The following is a 21,559-nucleotide window of genomic DNA, read 5'->3' as shown; positions in this document are numbered from 1 at the left end:
TCAATACAGACTAAAGTGGTGAACTTGAACTAGAGTGCTAGCATACCTAAACACACACACACACACACACATATAAAATGTAACCTTGAATTCTACATAATGCATTTTAAGATAGACATGTTTTGGTCAATATATATTATATTTTATCTCACTGGTTTATTAAAATAGACGAGAGAGAATACAAGCAGCAGTGTTTCAGTTAAGTCATTCGCAACATGGAATGCTAACGCATCGTCATTAAGCATCGCAGGCTATGCTGTCATATGAAACTAGCAATTATTAATGTCTATATGGAATTTATTTGCTGAAAGATATATCTTTAGCAAAGTAAGCAGTTAACACCATGGCTTAGCATTTCTGTCTCCAGTGTCCCAGCAACAGTTTCAGTCTGGGTTTCACACATCACATTCCTAAGGAATCAATCCTGTCAGTTTGGGGGGGTTGTAGGAAAAAATGGTGAGCCTTTCATAGTTTATCAAAGCATTCCAAAATCAAAAAATCAGCCAATATGTTGCTCAAGAGGTAAAATTATTTTTCTTGTGTTCTATCAGCTGACCGTATCCAAACAAATCTGCATCTGCAATGTGATAGATAATTTTAGCCTACAATAGCATGCCACGTTAGATGATGAATCATGTCAAATGCTGACAGGACATTTCATATGGCTCGGGGGTGTTGATGAATAAAGTAAAAACAGTTTGTCAGATTGCTAAGTTCCTGAATTAAATGAGGTCTGTTTTTGATGAGCAGATTTGAAGCTGTGGGCAAGCAACAAAGGAATGGGTGGAGACAGAGGAGGGAACAATTTAGATCATACTACACAAAGGCAAGTGAGTTCACTAAGCCAGTGTAAGGCATGAATGATTTTTTTATGAAAAAAGACAAAAGATTTAACCAAAGATATCCTAACAATGGTCGTTTTTATTTTTTGTTTTCACCCCTAGTATGATGGAAAACTGGTGTCTTGCTGTTTGACCCCTCCAAACTGAAACAGTTTCTGACTGTCTCATGTGGCCACTTGTATGACATAAGAAATCTAACAGTGCACTGAGCATTTCATTTCATTTGTTACAGCCTACTTGAGGTAACAGAAGTAAAGATATGTCCCTGGTAGCAACATGACACCAGCAGTGGAATGCCAATAGGTCTCCTCAGGCCTTGTGGACAGGCCTCCAGTGATGCAGTCTGGTAATGGGCTCCCTGTTTGGAGTGGGGTGAAACAGCCCGAGGACTTGGCCCGAGATGAGGAAGAGTAATGATCTTTGGCCGATGAGTGAGCCCTGCTGTGGTCGCTTCCACTCGAGCAGTCTCATTCTGCACACCAACAAATGCACGGCATGGAGTCATCGCTCCAGTTGAGGATGTTTTCTGGAAGTCCCACTGAGAGCGTCTGAAGCTCAGTGTCTGGGATGTGCCGAGGAGCTCCCGGGGGAAACGAGCTCTGTCCCGGGCCCTGGCATTTGAAAATGCTGTTCTTCCTGTGTGGTTTCTGGGGGGCTTCCTGGCCATGGATACAGGACTACAACAGATGGCCAACTGGACATCCACGACGAGGCCTTCTGGTGCCATCCTCATGCCACATATGCTTCACCCTGCGGCTATGACTTCCTGGAGATTGCTTTCTCACAGTCCCTCACAGCCGTCACCATGGCTACACAATCCAATCCAATTGTTGAGAACAGACTCCAGCGTGCACATACACACAAACGCACAAACACACACACACTCACACCAGCATTAAAACCCTCTTGAAGCCTTAAATCAGGAATTCCAAAGCCACTGTTGGGTATTATTTTATCAGCCTAACACGTACTGGTGATGCAAGACAGTGGGGAGTTGCCAAAATGGTCTCTTAATATTCTTTAATATTCAGATTTCACATGTCATGAAGTCGAATTGTTGGTACGGGATGATAAGATGAGTCTCAGTCAAGCCTCCACAAAAGATGACTGTTGAGTGAATGGATTTCATACTCTGGTTATGACAAGATAATCAGAGGCATTTCCACACACAATGCCGAGCAGTCATCTGGTCATGGTTTGGGAAGCAGTCGGGCTCCTTTTGGCTGACTGATAAGCCCAGCCTAATCTGTGAAAAACTTTGAAAGCAAATGCGATTGTTTATATTGCAGTCAAACCGGCCTCGCCAAGCGCGGTAGGTGACACACACACACACACAAGCACACAAAAAAGGTGGAAAACACACATGAAAGGGAACTTCTTTCCATAATTACAAAGGTGGCTATGCAGGCCAGTAGTATGCTGGATGATAATTAGCAGCATTTGTAAACTTTAAAGGAACAGTACAGCATTTTGGAAATGAGAAATGAGACAAGAGTAATAATATAGTTTTCATCTTGGCTCCTTCTGTTTTGTTTGTTTGTTTTTTAATTAATCCACCGCAGACACCTCAACATTAGAAATAAATTAGATGACAAAAAAATTTGAATATCAACACTGAACATAGTCTTTCCATCTCTACTCCTCACCACAGGATGGCCAAAGTAACAAACATACTGCCTCTCTGAAATAACACTGTAGACATACGCCATCATCTCACATCCCATTCGCTATTCAGCTCTCTACTTCAGTCAGCAGCATACGGCACACATGGAGTGTCATTTGGTAGTGAAAAAGATATGGCTTGTGAAAAACTTTAAATTTTACTTGTATAATGAATCAAAATGGAAATTAATGGTCTTATTTATTTATTTCTTTTTTATTTATGTTTTGATTTGAAATAAGCACTTTCTTAGGGTCTGGATTAAAATGGCTACTTCATGGTTACAGACATATGGTTAACATTTAAGGTAAGTCAATCATTGTGCTCTACTTTAAATAGAGGGAAAAAAAAGCTGTTGGTTGGAAATGTGGAATAAATAGAGGTGTGTCATGTTAAAGGCTGATGTGAGTGACCTTATTTTAGTTTGAGTGAGTGTGTGAGGCCCAGCAATGGCTTTCCCCCCTACCTTCCTGAACAGACCATGGCTATGAAAGCACACAAGCGCATTTTCAGTGATGTCCTGTAGGCTTTGCTTTAAAAGTCCTATCATTGACCACTTTCGAAATTGAAGTTTTTTAAAGAAAAGAACACTATTTACAGATTAACAAAGGTTACAACAACAACTACAAGTGCACAACCTGTTGAATTAATTGATACGACAAGAAAAATAACATGGAGAATCAGATCAAAGAGATCAAACTGTCTCACCGAATTCACACAAAAGAACACACTCATATTAGTTCCAACAAAGTTTGGACCCTGGGTTTGCAGTGACATTATGGACATTGCTCAAACTGTTGCAAAAATAACTTTTCATGTCCTCATCTTAATATTTTGGTCAGACATGAGTAATTACAAAGAGACAACACATACACAGCAGCTCATTATCTGCATTCTGTTGTTCAATCACTCCATTCTCTGGGGAGAGTAAACCATGGCATCTCTATGCCCTTGCCAATACTTTGTGGAACAAACAAAGTTGTGAGGCAGAACCAGGAACTAATTTCATTAGCGGCTGCCATTTGTGACTGATTACATTCTGTTCTCAGTGGCTGGCAAGAGGGTCCAAAGTTCTGGGAGGTTAATAACCAGTAACAATCAATTACTTTACCAATCTGATATGATCAATGGGATTTCCAATCCAGCAGACAGCAAGCTGAGTAGTGGAATACGATAGAACCTCAAAAATGCTGAATGCTCTCCAGCAGGAGCTCATCTGTTCCCAAATGCTCAACTGGTTTATATCAGCAACATGGAGAAGACACAAAGGTACAACAGATGTCTAAAACAAACAAACAAACGAACAAGCAAACAAAAAAAACTGAAATCTTTTTTTAAACAGACTCGCTCAAGCAAGACTGTCTAACATGGCACCACAAGAACAGAGCACAAGCCACACAGGAAAAACAGACGTCTAATGAACAAGGAACTTAAGATGAATGAAATCTAATGGGCATATTATGATGAAACAATGAGTAGAAGCATATTAAAACAAAACTCTTGGGCAGAGGTTGGATCACAGGGCCTCTGCACTGTCAAATAAATAACTAAATAATACATAAAAAAGAGCACAGTGCACCAGCAGCATCTTAATTAGTGTAGTATCAGTCATCAGTAGGCCTCCCCTGTATTGCCGTGCATCTCAGTCCACATCAGGACTGATTATTCTAATGATGCCTAAACCTCTGTCCAGCCATTATTCACACATCACAGATCCCAGCCTTGTTATCTCTGATGACAAGGCCTCTTGTCTCCCTGAATTCACAAATTAAATACAAAAAAAGCCTCCTTTCCCTTTCCTGTCTGTCCTTACTAAAGGGTCTCATTTACCATCCAGTGTTCAAGTCTCTGACTTCAGCTATGGGTGGGTGGTGGGGTTATGAAGTTAAGAATTTTCAGTTTTGTTCATTAAATACAGCCTTCTTTAACTTTTCTGCAAGTCTCTACAGCTTATTCATAACACCCTGCTGTGTATAGCTTCACAGGGACATTTATGTGTACCTTAAGAGGACCATAATTACAGCAATGCAATGTTCAAATCTGTCTGTCCACAGGCTGGTTGATCAAGCTCCACATTCAGGAAGCAAGTTGAAGACAAATTCAAGAAATAGTTAGCAGCTTTGAATGATCGCCTTTATATGTCTGTATATTTCAGTCCTCAGTATTTTGGACCTTATTTTAAACATCTGGCTTTAGCCAAAAGACAGCTCACTTTCACCCTGACCGTCCAATCAGTCCCATCAGTCCCATCAGAATAAGTTAACAGAAACAAATAAATAAATAAAAACAATCCTGACCACAAGCCACATTTCAGATCAACACAAATTCCACAACATATCAACGTGCTTGGATTTTACACCTAAAATGATGCCCTCAACATTAAAGAAGGCTAAAACAGATATTTTCTTGCATTGCATTTTCATGACAATCAGGCCAGTAGGATTTTTTCCTCCCATAATCCTGCTGACAAACAATTAAACTAACAAAATAAGCGAAAAAAAAGACTTTTTGTCTGCCGTTGGTCCTAAAAGATACTGTCAAAACTCTTAAAAAAATGAATATTCGGTTCTTAAGATAATGCTTGTTTTCATATTAATTCTCACTGCAAAAAGGTTTGTTCATTTGTTTCATTCATTTTGAATGAGGAGAGTTTTCAACATTTAGAAACCCCTAGATAGAAAAGAAAGAGAACTTTGGCCTCTTCTGAGATTGTCACAAAGTGCTTCAGGCATTTTGACATAACTTGGGTGACAGATAGTTACAGGTCAGAATAATGCAGCATATTCATTTCATTGAATTTATTTTGCCCTGCAGGAAAGTGGACATTGCAGGGAAACATACATTGGAGAATGTTTACTGTTGCCTCTATGATGGCTGCTGGATAGGAAGTGTCATCACTGCTGAAATAATCACACAAAACCAAGCAAAAACAAATTATGAACACAGTGTGACTGTGACTGTCTGCCAAAGGATGATCATGTATTTGTACAAACACCACTACAGATGGTATTTCTGAATGGGAGCCATACGTAAACATTATTCACAAATGATCGGAGGCTGTGGATCTTATGTCATGCTGACACAGAGTATTGGAGTGTGTCCCGAGTGGAGATTTAAAGACTGCAACCTTAACACTCCACCGACCATATAAACGGTGCTATAAAAATGTGCTGTCCTCAACAAAAAATGCTGCATAATTCCTGTTGTCAGAATTTGGGAACCCTAAAAACAGGACAGAGGTCAAAGCAGCGGACATTATGCTGTCTGCTGCTGAGGTTTAGCATTCATATCATGGTTTGAGCGAAGCAAACCATTGTGTGATTGTCAGCCATTATGGAGAAACATTAATATTCATTTGAAGTTGAGGTTTTGGCCACACACACACAGGACTAATATGAATCCACGCTCATTTTGCCATGCCCTGAGGAAAAAACAAAACAAAACAAACAAACAAACAAACAAATCTGTCTTATCATTTGCTCCTAAATGCCCCGCTTTGTTCATCAGCTAGCTGTTAACAGTGGCAGTCCCCTGTTTTCACTGAATGCAGCAGCCTGCTCCTGGAGTCAATGTTGACATGACCTCTAAAACTGAACCAAAACACTGAAATTGAGCAAATAAAAGGAAAACAAGGTAATAAAATGCCCCATAGTGCCAAGGAGAGCTGAAGAGTCTGGAGACAATACATTGCATAATAACTTTGACAATATAAGTAACCCTGTTCACATTACACAGTCACACTCCTTTTTACCAGCTACATACTCCCTCAGTCAGTTAGATTAAATTTGCTACCATGGCCTCAGCTTTCACTGCTTTGCCCAGGACAACCAGTTGTAGAAGCTGTTATAGCTTTGCAGCTATAACAGCTTCCACTTTTCTGGGAAAGCAAAACAAGATTTTGGAATGTTTCCGTGGGAATTTTTGTCCATGCATGGAGAGCATTTGTGTGGTCAGGCACTGATGATGGAGGAAAAGGCCTGGCTCGCAATTTCCATTTCAGTTCATCCCAAAGGTGTGTGGTGGGGTTGAGATCAGGACTTTGTGCAGGCCAGTCAAGTTCTTCCACATCAAACTCATCCAACCATGTCTTCATACCCTGCTTTGTTCACTGGGACAGTCATGCTGGAATAGAAAAGGACCTTCCCCAAACTGTTGCCACAAATCTGGAAGCATAGCATTGTCCAAAATGTCTTGGTATGCTGAAGTATTAAGATTACCCTGCACTGGAAGTAACGGGCCGAGCCTATATTAGTGTCTATATAGTGTAAGTGTGATGGTCAGGTGTCCACTGATGTTTGGACATGAAGTTTATGATACTGCTTTTAAAAGACCTCTCTTACACATCGTTCAATGCTGTAAGACAGAAAGACCTTTATAGAGTCCACATGGCGTCAGCTTGACCCAGTCTATATATATGATGGCCTTATACTCCATCCCACTTTCCAAAACTATGGTTGATCTAGTAAAAAAAAAAAAAAAAAAACTGTATTCACTCATACACTGAATATACACTGAATCATCGCTGAATAATCATGACAAACAGCAGATAATTAAATAGCAACTAGAATAACAAATAGGAAGATGAAAGAAAAGAACGAGTGGCTGTCAAGCTCAGCTAGATGAGCAATGAGTCATGCAGTGAACACCCACCATTCAGTATCCAGTTACATACACTCTGGCTAACACACCACAGAATAGGAATTCATTTCAGACATGCCCAAAAAGTCTGTATGAGAGAGTTCTGATTATAGTAATAAACTGAACACTCAATCCTCTTTTCCAGCTCTTACAAATTATGTAATACAGAAATGTACATAAGGTGAATCTGATTTGCAAGACACAACTACACACCTACACACAGTACAGGGCATTCTGCACCCATGAGCATTTATGTTCAGAAAACTAATTCATTCCATTTCCCCTGGTTTTACTCAACAGAAATCAAGGAAGTTAATGCAATGTACCCTAAAATATCTTTATTACACAAATATCTGTAACTATGCTCACTGCAACTATCTCCACAACCATTACTGCCGCTGCTTGCTTAGCGAGCCTTTCCACCCAGACTCTCACCCAAACGGACGATTGGGAATTTTAACATCACTTCTCCAATCACCCCACTACAGTTCTCTTCCAAGCACTAGATGTACTGCTGTGCTGTATTTTCTTAATGTCAGTGGTTTATTGAGTATTGTTACTTAGAGTAACATATTTCTTACTGATATTCAAAGTTCGTTCTTGATCTTGAAAACAGCATTTGACAAGGTTGAACTTTGAAATGAAATTTCACACTAAGGAGAAGTCCTCCAGCAAGGTTTCTCTATTATATTGTTTCAATGTTATGAGCACTAGCCTCTTATCCATGAATAGATGCTTGCTTCCTTCTGTGCGGTGATACAGTGAAGTTCAGTAGAATGAAAACAGTTCCTATATAAAAATACTCACAAAAAGGTCTGTGGGTTATCTTAACTAAGTCATTTCTGGAAAGAGAAATTGCTGTTGAGCTTGTCATCTTGTTCCATTATAATCACAATAAAGCAGGCATCTCTACAACTGATATCTCCAAAACTCTGCAACTGACAACAAAACTGCAAGTAAAATGGTAAAATGTCCCTTTACATTTGACTGTGCTCTTTTGGTTTCTGTGAGTAATCAAACCGGCATTAAAATGCAGAAATGTGTAATTATATAGATTTAAGTCAGTGAGACTAAAACCATAAAAGAAGTACACAACATTATTTTCACTGTACACAAAATCAAATAGACTTTTCCTGTCCCTTGTCTTCGCTTCACTGTCATGTTGCATCCATTAAAAGCCCTACTTGGTTTTTATCTCTTAGGAAATGAGAAGAAGATATTAATCTTTCATCAGTAAAATACTGCTTAGAAAAATGTGAACCCACTTCCCTAAGACCTGAGTGGAATGGAAAAGAGAATCAGGGAGAAATAGGCAACAGGAATCATCACTGCCTGGCCTCCTGCCAGAGGAACAACAGCTAGCTCTTGGAGGTGGTTGTAACTCACTTACATATCCAGTCCTTCTCTCTATCAGATGTGTGCAATACTCCAACAATATGGCATCCATCCAAATACACACACCACTCACATACAATCTCAGGAACAGCATATTAACAGCAAATAGATTCACACACAATAATCTGTGCTTCCTTGTTGTCTCTGGAAAGCAACGAAGAGGCATCCCTGATGGCCTCCCATCCCCCTCATCCCTGCCTCCCATCTCCTCCTTCTCCTCCTCCTCTCTCTCTCTCTTTCTCTCTCTGTGTGAGACTGCAGCATCTGTCACTAAAGGCAGAAAAACACAGGGTGAAAAGGAGGGATTCCTCCAGCTTTACCTTTCAACGTAGGGAGTGATGTGGGCTGTGATTTAGCTCAGATGTTGCTGCTCCTCAGCCTCGGCTAACAACATCATATGACTAAGAACCACCTGCTCCTGCTGCCTGGTCATATGACCAGATCAGATCCTGGCAAGGATTTCTGGGATTTGTAGTTGAAAAGATAGGATTTGAAAAGAGGATTTCATTTGTCATAACATTTTAAGAAGCAGAACTGAAAATACCAGTTTTGTTACCATATATCTAAGATACATTAATGATGTTGCAATTATGTGATCATATTTTGCTGTTATATAAAATATGATGCTATTTAAATAATAATGCAGTTAATTATTACATGAAGACTATTAAATAAAGAAATATTCCTAAGATTTCTTAAACTAGTGAACATATATGAATATCTGAATTTGACTTTTAAAAAATAGCGTTTATGATTAGCGTATATAAAATAATTTTATCAGTGGTCTGTATGGAGGCCAAGCAGAAGACCTAATCAGATAAACACACACAACAGTTCCTCTGTGTGCCGCTAAAATGCCATAGCAGACTATAAATAAATGTACTGGAGTACTTCAGCTGAGCAAAGGTAAAAGTACTCCAAGTGTGTAGCTACAGACATTTAACATCAGTATACATTTGACCAAACTTATCAGAGACGAAATGAGCTGATACAAGCAGTGACCCAGTGGTGGAGCAGTGGTTTCAGGACATAAAGACCTCAGGACAAAGACAGAGAAAAATGAAACTGAGACTCAAAAATTACAACTAATTGTGTCCTTTTTCTTCATTCTGTTTCTTACTTAAAAAAAAAACAAAAAAAAAAGATGATAAAATAAAGAAACAACATTTTGTTTAGTGATCTGCCCCCCCAAGAAATCTAACTGGACCAGCCTTATTATATAACAACATTAAGAGAACAAAGGTCCTATTTATTTTAGTGATAAGGATAATGTATGTGTTATTATTATTCTTTGTTTGCAGACACACACAAAGCAGGGCACTCAGGTCAGTTTGGCTTAAGGCCACACCACTGGGCACAGACTCAAGATGGAGCTTAAGACTGACAGTGAGCCCAGCTGGTCAGCAAGTCTGAGCCAAATCTGACCATTCTCACACCAGATCTGAGCCACTCCTTTCTGGCTTCCTTTCAACCATGCCTGGTTTCCAGGAGGTGTTTAGAGCAACTGAAATCCCTTTTTATTTACTGGGACTGATGTATGATGTAAATGACAAAGCACTGTACATCAGTCCTCAGTTCCTGTACTCATGAATCTACTGTTAGCAGAACTGGCCATCACAATGACAGCTTTCTCTTGTTTTTTCAAATTCTGTGAGGTCATGTGAAGGCAGTCATGAATGGAAAATTTGCATACTGCTTTTTGCAGTTGTGGAATAATCTAAATGTTTTGACTTTACATTGATATATTTCTGCAGCTTACGGTATTTTGTAATTGTAGTGGTGCATTACTGACATACTGACAGCTGTGCTATCCAAGTAACCCCACTGACCTGCACAACAGACGCATCATCACTCTCCTACCTTGTGGCTGCTGGTTCAGATTTTCATCGATAAACAGCAATAGATACAGGCCCTCATTCCTTCCTATCACCATTAACCCTTTTGAATTCAGGTAGTTAATAGTTGATGATGCTGTTCTCTGATGATGACGGTAACTCCTGTGACTAAAAACATCGATCTGAAGCTCATTTCTAAAGATGTTCTATAAATAGTTTTCTAATAAATAATAAATACAGCAACTCAACTTCTAGTTAGTCCTGTCCAGTTCTTGTTTAAGCCCCATCCAATCAGTACACAACGACAGATACCGATAATGTTGTACTCTCTCATCCCTCATAACAGCGATCCTTGGCTAATAGTGTCATTTTTGTTTGTCTGTGCTGTTTAGATATGTTGTGAAATCAGACTTGTCATATTATATTCATAGCAGTGACTTACTACTTACATTGATGACCATTTGTAGTTGTTGTTTTAATGCAGTAATGATCTTGTGATCAATGTCTCAAAATTTGTCGCTTTACCGTTGTATGAAGGTCCCTGATTTGGCATCAACCCAGGGTTTGTGTCGACTTTTAATGTTTTCTATCTCTATGTCCTCTTTGTATCTATATCTTGTTGCAAAACCAATTGCCCTTCTGGTACAGATCAAGCTGAAAGCTGGAAATAAAGTTTATTTAATACTGACCATCTGTTGGAGAGTGGTCACTATATTATTGCTCAGAACAGAGTGTTGAGCATTATTATTCGTGAGCAGAAACAGATATTACTCCTGATCCTGTGTTTGAATCATTAAAGTCAATAAAGCAAGACTCCTTCAACTTTTAATTATGGCAGTTCAGAAAACATGCAAGGTTTGGTTTTCAGAGGTTTAAACGAAAGCCTCATGTTTGCTGCTGTTTGGTGTTTAACTTCCTCCCAGCTCCTCCTGCTGCTCTGTGTCGTACAGTTGAACACTGCTTTTCCCTCACCGCCGAAGCTCTTTTAACAACAAACACGGATCTCTCCGGGGGCATCATGTCCACCGAGACATCTGCCTCACTGACACCGCCAAAGTGACCTTCTCACCATACTGCTGTCTGATCAGTATGGTGCATATGGCAAGAAAAACTGCAGAGACCGTGGCCAGCTGTCCTGTCCACAGTGAGACTGATATATCTAGTAATCAAGCTGTTAATGACATCTTTGAATCTCAGCCAGTCTATGGTGATTGAGAATTCTCCTGACTTTACACAAACTTAATGATGTCAGTGTTTGAACAAGCTGCCTCATTCTCATTTTTTGAATTTACTTCTTGTTGTCATCAGTGTACAGTCCAGTTACCCTTGTGGTGCCGGATGTCCAGACAAAGCACAGTAATCTCTTAGGATTTATGTTTAATTTCTTTGCTGAAATTTGTGAATTATGTATACACAGCGTACACAGAGTGTACAGCATCTTTCATATCATGTTTTTGATTTTATGACTCTTAACTACTGTGCTGATTCATCCTAACTGCTCTCATCAGTCTTGCTTCCAGCTAAATATTTTCTCAGTAGGCCAAAAGAGAATTAAAAGAGAGTTGGTATTTGAACTTAGAGGTCGTCATCTTATTGATGCTAACAACTTTTGCTAATGCTGTGGTGTAAAATGGCATCTGGTTATTTTTATTTTTGTTAGCATGTTATGGCACTGCCAAAAAAAAAAAAAAAAAAAATTGATTAATGCTGCTTTAAATAAGATTTAAGGTCTTTATAGGCTGTATTGTGAATTTCACCCCACAGCATGAAGATGTTGCACAGACTGAACAATATGCTGACAATTTCACAATTACCAAATTACAGTCAAAATGAACGCAAAGTTAATTTTCCACACTCTTGCTTTATTGACTAGCTGGAGTGTTTTTGCATCCTGCATTTATTCAACTCAAACAGCCAATATGCCAACTGTACAGACATTAATTTTAACCTGCTTGTGATAGACACACACACACACACACACACACACACACACACACACACACACACAACACACAAAGTGTGTACGTTACAAGCAGATTATACTTACCCCACCCGCCCTTTTCTGAGTGGGATCATAAATTGCAGTCATAAAGGTTCAGGATAAACACAAATTATTTGCTCACTTGAAACAATTTGAACTTGTACCACCCAGAGTAATTATTTCCAATTTATGTCTGTGTACTGGCACATCTTTGTATTCAGTTTCCATGAAGTCGTGCATATAAACTAATAGAGCAATCAAATTCTTCATTTCTAAATTTATTTTGGTTCTTACAACAACCAACATCAGTATGTCTTTCCAGAAAAAAATATCTATGATAATAATAATAATTCACAGATCCTAGTAAAAATAGCTTTGAATGACCACATGAACCACTACTGCACACATATTTCACAATATTGATAGTGAAAAAGATGTGGGCGATGTGTTTTGTATTGAGAGCAGATCCAAGACACTCCTTTCTGTCTTTCTTTCAGTCATGCCTGGTTTCCAGGAGTGCAGATTAACTAAAACATCTTTTTCTGGGACATCGAGTATGAAACACTTAAGAAAATACTGTTAATGATAATGCACTGGGTGGGGCATCACACTGACAGCATTGTCTTGTTTTGTCTAATGGTCATTCTGTGAGATTAAGGAAAGCTGTAAGGGAGATTTTGCATGAAACATTCTTGGAGGTTTGGCACTCCTCTGTCAACAATAATTAAAGCTGAATCAGCCTGAGGCATTTAAATCAGATTTACTTATTTGCAGCTGTGGAATAATAAAAATCACTTATGTGAATTTCCCCCAGAAAGCTTTGGCAGTGTTGCTGTCTGTCACCTAAACCATACTAGCCAGTTACCTCTAACTGTATAACTTCATATAGATGGAGAGGACCAAGAGCCTCCAATGTCATGTTGATCTTTTGCTTTGATCTTTATTGAAACAGGCTTACCTTATTTCAGATAAACGAAAAGATTCTCAAGCGAAAGGTATATCTGACATGAAGGTCAGTATGAAGCAGTTGATGCTGGTGCATCTCTCATGTAAACTGTGCAATCATTTAACTTGGCAAGGAAAACGCTGCGGAAAATCATGGCAGCATATGCCACAAAGTGAATGAGCAGAGAGCAGCAGCGGTGGGAAGTGGCACCACAGACAGGGACAGATGGACATTTAACAGGACAGATGCTTCAGACATTGCCACGATTCCACACGGCGCAGGATGTCACAGAAGCTCCAAGTAGGAACAGTTCTGATGGGGAAAAAATGCAAATTCAGCAAAGCACAAACAATGTGTTTTACAAAAATAGTTTCATCTTTCTGAATCTGTTTTTCTGGGAAGCCTTCGAGGAATGTGCTGCTGTCGTTTAAGTCTTATTTTAATACTCATATCCCATATGTATGCTAAAAGTGTCCACACTGGCCATGAATTGATGATTTCCTAATGAAAATCCATTGTAAGACATGGTGGCCAAAATCCACAGTACTCATTCTGTGTAAAAATACACTCTGTAAAGCTAACATTAGCCTTCAGCAATCTTAGTCAGATTGGTGTCTTCATCCTGGAAGTCGTATCTAAGTTTAGGAGATAACAAGGTTTTCAGTTGACTTTGTTTGTCTGTTTGTCTGTTACTATGGATAAACTGCTGGCCAGAATTTCATTAAACTTGGTGGAGAGGCAAAAACTATGCGGTCAGGTTTAGGAAAAGAAATGTGTGTGATCCACTACTCAGTTCCAACCTCCACCTCTCCTGGGACTTTTTCGCTTTGGAAACTATGTTACGTTGTGCAGTTGCTCTAATTATCTCGCACTGATGTAGATGTGTTTCCATTGGATGTACATGAAAGCCCAGTACATCTCATCTGGGTGCACAAATACAGTTCCCAATGCCGCAGGACCTGCCAGAAGGGCTGTATTTGAGAATGGCCGACTACCAGGAAGTAAAAACACATAGACAAGGAATACAAGAATCCACTTCTTACAATGTGTCTGAGCTGAGGAAAGCATGACTGAATCAGTTTTATGTTGTGATTGTTAAAAGAGACATAAAATCCTAAATAGCCAAGGAATGTTGAAGTGCTTTGACAGTACTAGTTTCTTTATAATTATCTCAGATTTATTTACGTTAAACTGAAACAATAAAGTTTTGGTCCATTCATCTCTTAATGTCATATAAAGACAGTCTTACAAAATTTGACAGTGAGGATTATTGTGTTTCAGTTTAAGTTGCAGCTGGCTATTGTCTGCAAAGAAATGGAAATGGAAGATATTTTCCTGGAGATTGGTGTGTCCGTCTACATCTGAAGAGCATTGTTTTATGAGTAGCAGGGAGACGAGGAGCAATTACAGTCGCTAATGACTTGATGAAATTGTGTTAAGTCCAAATTTGTTTTGGATTTAATGCAAATGAATAGGATAAAATATATATCGAGAAAAGGAGTGCTTTTCATGTTTTAGGTTTACACATTGACTTACATATAGAGTAGCTATCGAATTAGGAAGTGAGCATGATAGATGCAACAAAACTTGATCTAAACCATCAGACATTGCAGTCCATGGTCCGGAATCTGACATGTAAGAGTTCCAGCCTCACACACCTTTTCAGCATAGCTATAATTTTGACCTTGTTCCTTTTTGTGTGTGTGTGTGTGTGTGTGTGTGTGTGTGTGTGTGTGTGTGTGTGTGTGTGTGTGCACGTGATAGGGACAACTACTGGGCCAGTGAGGGAAGACGACTTGTAGCACATTTCTTCTCTGTAGCCAAATCCTGCTTTGTCTGTCTTTGGGAACAGTGATGAGACAGGAAGAGAAACAGCATGAAACTGCCTCCAGATTGAATTATGCATGCCTCCATCTGCTGACAGAGGACAAGTCTGTCAGGCCTCCTCAGTGTCAACACACACACACACACACACACACACACACACACACAGATACATATACAGCTCACTTTACTCACACAGATCTATAGTTCACCGGCCCACTGCGTCTATAACAAACACAGTCCCTCAGGTTAACTGTGCCATTCACTTCACTCTGCTGCACTGTTGTTCATCCTTGTGGAATTAGCTGATTTAAAGGCAAACATGAAGCATGCATCAGTAGTCCCAGAAGTCTAGTGGTTCTGAATATCCAGATGCAGTAGGTTGTACTTCTGTCTCACCGTGGTAACAATCTTATATTTAAAAAGGGAAGAGAGAAGCAGACTTGTGACTTAAAGATTGCTCAATACCTGGAATAACAGAATGAATCTGGGTGGAAAGAGGTGTAAGGAACGTTTGAGCTTGGGTTTCTCACTTGTTAGAAGGTTGGTGGTTTGCCTGTTCCTCCAGTCTGCCTGTCGAAGTGTCCTTGAGCAAGACACTGAACCCTGAACACTGAATGTATATATATATATATATATATATATATATATATATATATATCTGTGCTGTGTGATAGAATGAGCTGTTATTGGGTATTATCAACTGAGTCATTCATAAACGTATCCAGTCATTTTCCCTTTAAAACAGTGTATTGGTGGGTAGTTCGGCTGTGTGAAAGCCAAGCTATTTCAACAGTGTGAAGTCCAGCCTACAGACCCCTTTAGGGCCAGATCAGAGTGGAGCTTTTGCAGATATAGACATCTCTTTTTCAGTTGCTTTCAAACACAGCTGAACACTCAACATATGCAAAAAGAGGTTAAACACATTTAGAGGACAAGATGTAGAAGGGACACATGGTCATTTGCTCGGTCAGAAGAAGAATGTCCTATTTCTTTTTACTTAAATATGGCTCATTTGCAATGAGAACAAAAGATTAAAAGAAGAAATTTTTGAGCCGTGTTTGAACGGATGTAGTTTAGTTTGTGTCTTAACCACATGCTAAACATAAGATATTCAGAAACTAGAAGATGCTAGCCTTCCTCATGCACGCATTTAGGCCTTGAAGTTCTTCCATTATAAGCTTTTCCAAGATGCAAAGCAGGTGAAAATTCCAAAAAAGATAAAGAGCAATGGGGTGACTAAACCAAAATTACATACATTTATAAAATATGAATGCAATATTGTTGAATGTGCTGCTTAACATTGGAAATGAGTTGTGTCGCAGTGCAATACTTTGTTTAGTAATATGAATACAAATTGAACTGATTTTGGAAATAAAGATGATGTACAAAGAGATGGTTGTCCACATATGAAACAGTTACTCCGACAAAGCCTGGGACATGAGACAAAAGAACATTTGCAGCAGATCTTTCCAGTGTACAGTACTTTTTTAAATTTCATTTGGTTTATTAACTTATGATTTCAGATGGACTTTACTTTTATATACACAATGAAATATGGTCCACAAAATGTGTGTATGAATAATAATGTAAATTAGAAGAACAGACATGTTTCGAGGAAAAAATAGAATATATATATATATATATGCCTGAATGCCTTGTAAAGGCTGATAGCATGCCTACCCTCAGTATTCAACATGCTTGTAGTTATTTACAGTGTGCGACTCCCAGCTGCTTTTCATGTCTGTGTTACAGCAGTTCATGCTCGGCTTGCTGCGTGATTCTGCGTGCTGCAGACGTACGGCGAGATGGCTGCGTACTCCGGTTCTCCAGATGGCAGAGAGTGGAGAAATCTCTCACGCAGTAATCATCCTGGAGACACCTGGAGAACCAACACAAGAGCGAAGACGGGAAATGTGAACCACTCAGTCAGCCTAATAATGACTCAAATTATCTTGTGCTTGACGCCATCCCTCCTACTCCACCAAATGTAAGCCGTAAAGTGAAAGGTTCAACAGGGCTAATCATGGAATTGTAGGGCTAATCATGGAATTGCCTTAAACCATACAAATAACACATGATGGACCAAAGACATTTCCACTCTATGTAATGAGAGCTGCCATACAGTCCTGTACACAATTTAACATGAATGCAGGCAGAGTCAGCCACTATCCATCATTAAAATGAATGTGTCCTTAATGTGAGCACTTGTACACCTGATATCTAATGCAGCTAGAATAGGAAGAGTTCACAACACGCTGCCAGTAGCTGCCTCTCTCTGGCAGTAACTTGGCAGCCTGTGCTTGTATGACCCGACAGAGTGGAATATAAAGCTGAGATCTGATAACACTGTACACGTCTCTCCCAAGGGACAACTACAGCTCTTTGTGGGTGCTCCAGCTGAATGAAGAGTGTAGGGGCTTTGTAGTTGGGTCATAGAGCTCCTAATAAACACATATGGTCCACCGTAGACATCTGCTGTTGGCAAATTATATCATAATGTCCAGCTCCCTGTACCCTGCAGTCACTGTCACTGCCATCCCTTTTGTTTGTCTGGACAAAGGATAGACATGTCCGACCTCTGTGACACATTGTTTTGCACGCTGTGTGCTTTCACTACACAGTATAATTGCCAAATAAATGTTGGCGCTGTGTATTTTGGCAAACTAGAGATTATGTTGAATTTTAATGTTTGATATTTTGAAGCTTTTTTGTTCAATTTTAATTTTATGTTACCACTTAAGATCTTGAAAAAAAAAAATAGGACCCCAAAGCAGGAACTGACAACTAGAGTAAAAGGTTTAGTTCAGTCTCTACTTTACACAAAGCTATATACACTATGTACAAGGGAACTAAGTCATAGTTCACAGTCTTTTCCAACAAGGCAGAATTCAATTAAGGAGCAAGACAGCAGGTGAGTACATGTGGTTTGCCAACACACAAGTACGTGAAATCCTGACAATCTAGCAAAAATCCAATCTTCCAGAGAAACAAGGATCACATGAGCAAACCAGAGAAGACAAGGGCAGCAAACCCAAACACAAGAGACAAGAGTAAGTCCAAAATAAATAAATAAATAAAGAGCAAGGGGAGCAGAAAAGCAGTCTGACATCAATATCACAAAAGAGACAGCACAATCTGTTAGAGTGAGAAGCTCTTACATTGTCATAGTTCTGATTGGATTGATTGGCCAAGATGAGGAACAAGTGAGCTAGAGAGAAGGTGAGTGGAGGAACACAAGGGCTGCCCAGCTCTGCTCTGGATTGGCTCAGGTGAGAACACACACACACACACACACACATACATACAGGAGAAAGGAGTGGAAGAGAGGGAGAAACATGCAGGGTATATGGGGAAATACCTAATCCTAATAATCACAACATTCAGGTTAAGGTCTGGTTAGGTTTGGGTGCACAAAAAAAAAATAAAAATAAATAAATAAAAAAGCAGAATGGTTAGGAAAAAATGGTTAGGAAAATTGCTAGTTTTGTCACCAGGAAAATGTTAGGAAAATTTCCCAAAGCCTCCTAATACGCACATTAGTCATCACAAACAGTTACTAAAAAAATGACACTAAAAATGTCTCGTTTGTTGGTTGGTTGAAGAGGCTTTGAACAGTTGTCAACTGAACAGTGGACTGTCAACTGATCACCAAAATGAGCCGATAATTGTTAAAATATTTCACTAAAAACAACTGTCAGCATCATGGTGGCACCAGAGGAAGTGTCGGGATGCCCACATTCAGCAGGATTCGTCATCTTGGAACCACGAATGGCTTTACTATCGAATCCAAACAATCCATGCATAGTTTTCAAAACATTGAAAAATAGAGAAAAATTGAGTCAGTCAGTTCATATACGATTAATCTGAACATGCTATTACACGTCATGTTTTTGTCTCCTCATTTTAAAACTCATCACTTAAAAACTAAAAATCTGCCATGGACTGGAGGAAAAGATCAAAAATAGTGGTTTATTCAAGAATTTGTTCAAATATTTACACAATATATTCAGTCTGTGAGAACTAATTAACAAGGATATAGCAAAAACTCCCTAGAAAACAAATCAGGGAGGGCAGTAGGTGATTTGAAGCAGCATGTTTTTTGTTTGAGAAAAAGCTGATCATCTATCAAAGATATTACAGTAAAAGAAATGTAATAAAATGTAAATAAAATTACAGCTAAAGCCCTAAAATCTTGTAACTATCTTAGATAATATGGTAGATAAAATAAACTATTTCCTATCTGTGCCTCGTGATAGAGGGCTCCTTTGTGGCTTGTTTGTAGTTTTTCAGGCTACATGAATAAACTGACTAAACTTGAACATGGATGTTCATTAGTGACTTCAGGATAAGCGGTTTCTTTTGCGTTCGCTTAAATTAAATCTACATTAGAAAATTTAGAATAAGCTACTGTTTGGATCTGTCAAAATCAAAACCAAACCTTTACTTATGTGGGGATTTTTTTAATATTTGTAAAATTGCTACTCAGATATACAGTGCATTTTCCACATTTTCTTATGTTACGGTCTCATTCCAAAATGGATTAAATTAAATTTCTCCCTCAAAATTCAACACAAAATACCTCATAATGACAAAGTAAGACAAGTTTGCTTGATTTTTTTGCAAATTTATTAAAAATGAAAAACAAAAAATGTAACATGTACATAAGTATTCACACACAGCCTTTGCCATGACACTCAAAATTGAGATCAGGTGCATCCTGTTTCCACTGATCGTCCTTCAGAGGTTTCCACCAGGAGTCCACCTGTGGTAAATTCAGTTGATTGGACATGATTTGGAAAGGCACACACCTGTCTATATGAGCCCACTTTGTCATTATAAGGTATTTTGTGTAGAATTTTGAGGGGGGTAAAAAAGAATTTAATCCATTTTGGAATGAGACTGTAACAAAATATGTAAAAAATGAATACTTTCCGGATGCACTGTATGCTGAGTGTTGGAGATGCTTGTTATTTTTTATTTATTTATTGAGTTACTGTTCTGCCTCCATTAGCAGATCAAACTATATGTTGGAAGCTGACAACAATATAGTGCTATTAGTGTCTTTTACCTCTCCTCTTAGCTGAGCAACAGCTCTCGTATCGAGGTTGTATCGCACTGTGATGTCCAGCTGCCAGTGAAAGAGTAACAGATGTTGAGTCTTGCGGCTGTCAAGCAACATGCTTCTCTGCTAGGAGAGGCAGAACAGCATGTCATTTTTCATTTTACGAAAGCGTCGGCTATACTGCCAATGTGGCTTATGCATGGTATGGAGAAAGTTTCTCACTGTTCATTAGGAGCATAAAAGGAGGAGGCTGCTGTTGTTTTACAGGTGGATGGGATAGGGGCTCCTCTCAGGGTCACCTGAGTCCCGCAGTGTGTGGAGCCTTGATAAGTTGTCGCTGTGGCTGTCTTCAGTGGTTATTCACACGCTGCCAGCTGAGGGTGATGTGTTTTGGAGTAAGAGCAGGATAACAAATCAGCAACTAAAACCTAAAAGCCACTATCTAGTGATGAATAGCTACACATTTGTCAGTCTGCCTATTAACTGCATAAATGTACAAACACTACTTCATTAACTCTCCACTTCCATCATTTCCACCATCTACGCATTCCTCCAAGTGAAGTAAAGCATCCTACAAAAGTGTCAGCTGCGACACTGAAGTTTTACAGGCCGTTAGTTAATGATTGACACAAGTCACAAGAATTCTCATAATGTGTTATGCGGGGATGGAAAACAAGAAAACATATTTAGTCCAGTTAGACTAATAAAGACTTTTTATACACTTATCCATTTTTGGGGGGTTTGAAAAATCCATAATTTTACTCTCACGTGCTGTACTTCAAGTAATCTCTGTTACTGTAAAGAATAAAAGCAACATAATCTAGAAGGGTACTCAGAGAGCGCATACTTCCGCCAAGGTCAATAGTTTACCTTTCTATGTGCAGATCTGCAATCATTGCATGTCTGTGTATATACCCCCTCACCCAACATCAGTGCCTTACCTCACAAATGCTCTACTACAAGAATGGGCAAAAATTCCCACAGAAATATATAGTGCATTTCCAAAAGTATTAGAATTATGTCAAAATATGTCTGCAGTTAGCTGAAGCGGCAGCATCACATCTCAGTCATTACTTATGACTTATGAAGTTTGTTGTGGTTTCTGCAGAGACCCAGTGTGAGCCTGTATTTTCTTCTTCTTCTTGTTTGTATTATTTTGCTGTGCTGGGGATGTTTCTGGGAGCAGTAGTCGGAGGGCATGGGGGTGGGGGGCTGTGCAGGAGAGTAGGTGGGATGGAGTCATAAGCTGCCGCACCCAGTTGTAGACACACACATTTAAAACACAAACAGAACAGAGGGCTAAACAAGTGATAATACAGGGAACAGGGAGAACTGGCACATCCTGACAGTCTAAGTCCACTGGTGGAGTGTCA

At 39.2% G+C, this 21,559-nt stretch overlaps 1 protein-coding gene across 1 annotated transcript in view; it reads right to left on the bottom strand.

Annotated features, from left to right (window-relative positions):
• The window catches only part of tsnare1 (T-SNARE Domain Containing 1), a 132,798-nt gene extending 123,831 nt beyond the window's left edge, over window positions 1-8,967 (bottom strand). The window contains exon 1 of the mRNA XM_046399447.1: window positions 8,856-8,967. The gene's annotated coding sequence lies outside the window, so the exon portion shown is untranslated. The remainder of the gene's footprint in view (window positions 1-8,855) is intronic.
• Window positions 8,968-21,559: the final 12,592 nt, after the last annotated feature.

Source organism: Scatophagus argus, chromosome 9 (genome assembly GCF_020382885.2).
Source record: "Scatophagus argus isolate fScaArg1 chromosome 9, fScaArg1.pri, whole genome shotgun sequence".
NCBI classification, from domain to species: domain Eukaryota; kingdom Metazoa; phylum Chordata; class Actinopteri; family Scatophagidae; genus Scatophagus; species Scatophagus argus.
Note: the sequence above shows the minus strand (reverse complement) of the source record. Positions and strands in the feature narration are given on the sequence as shown.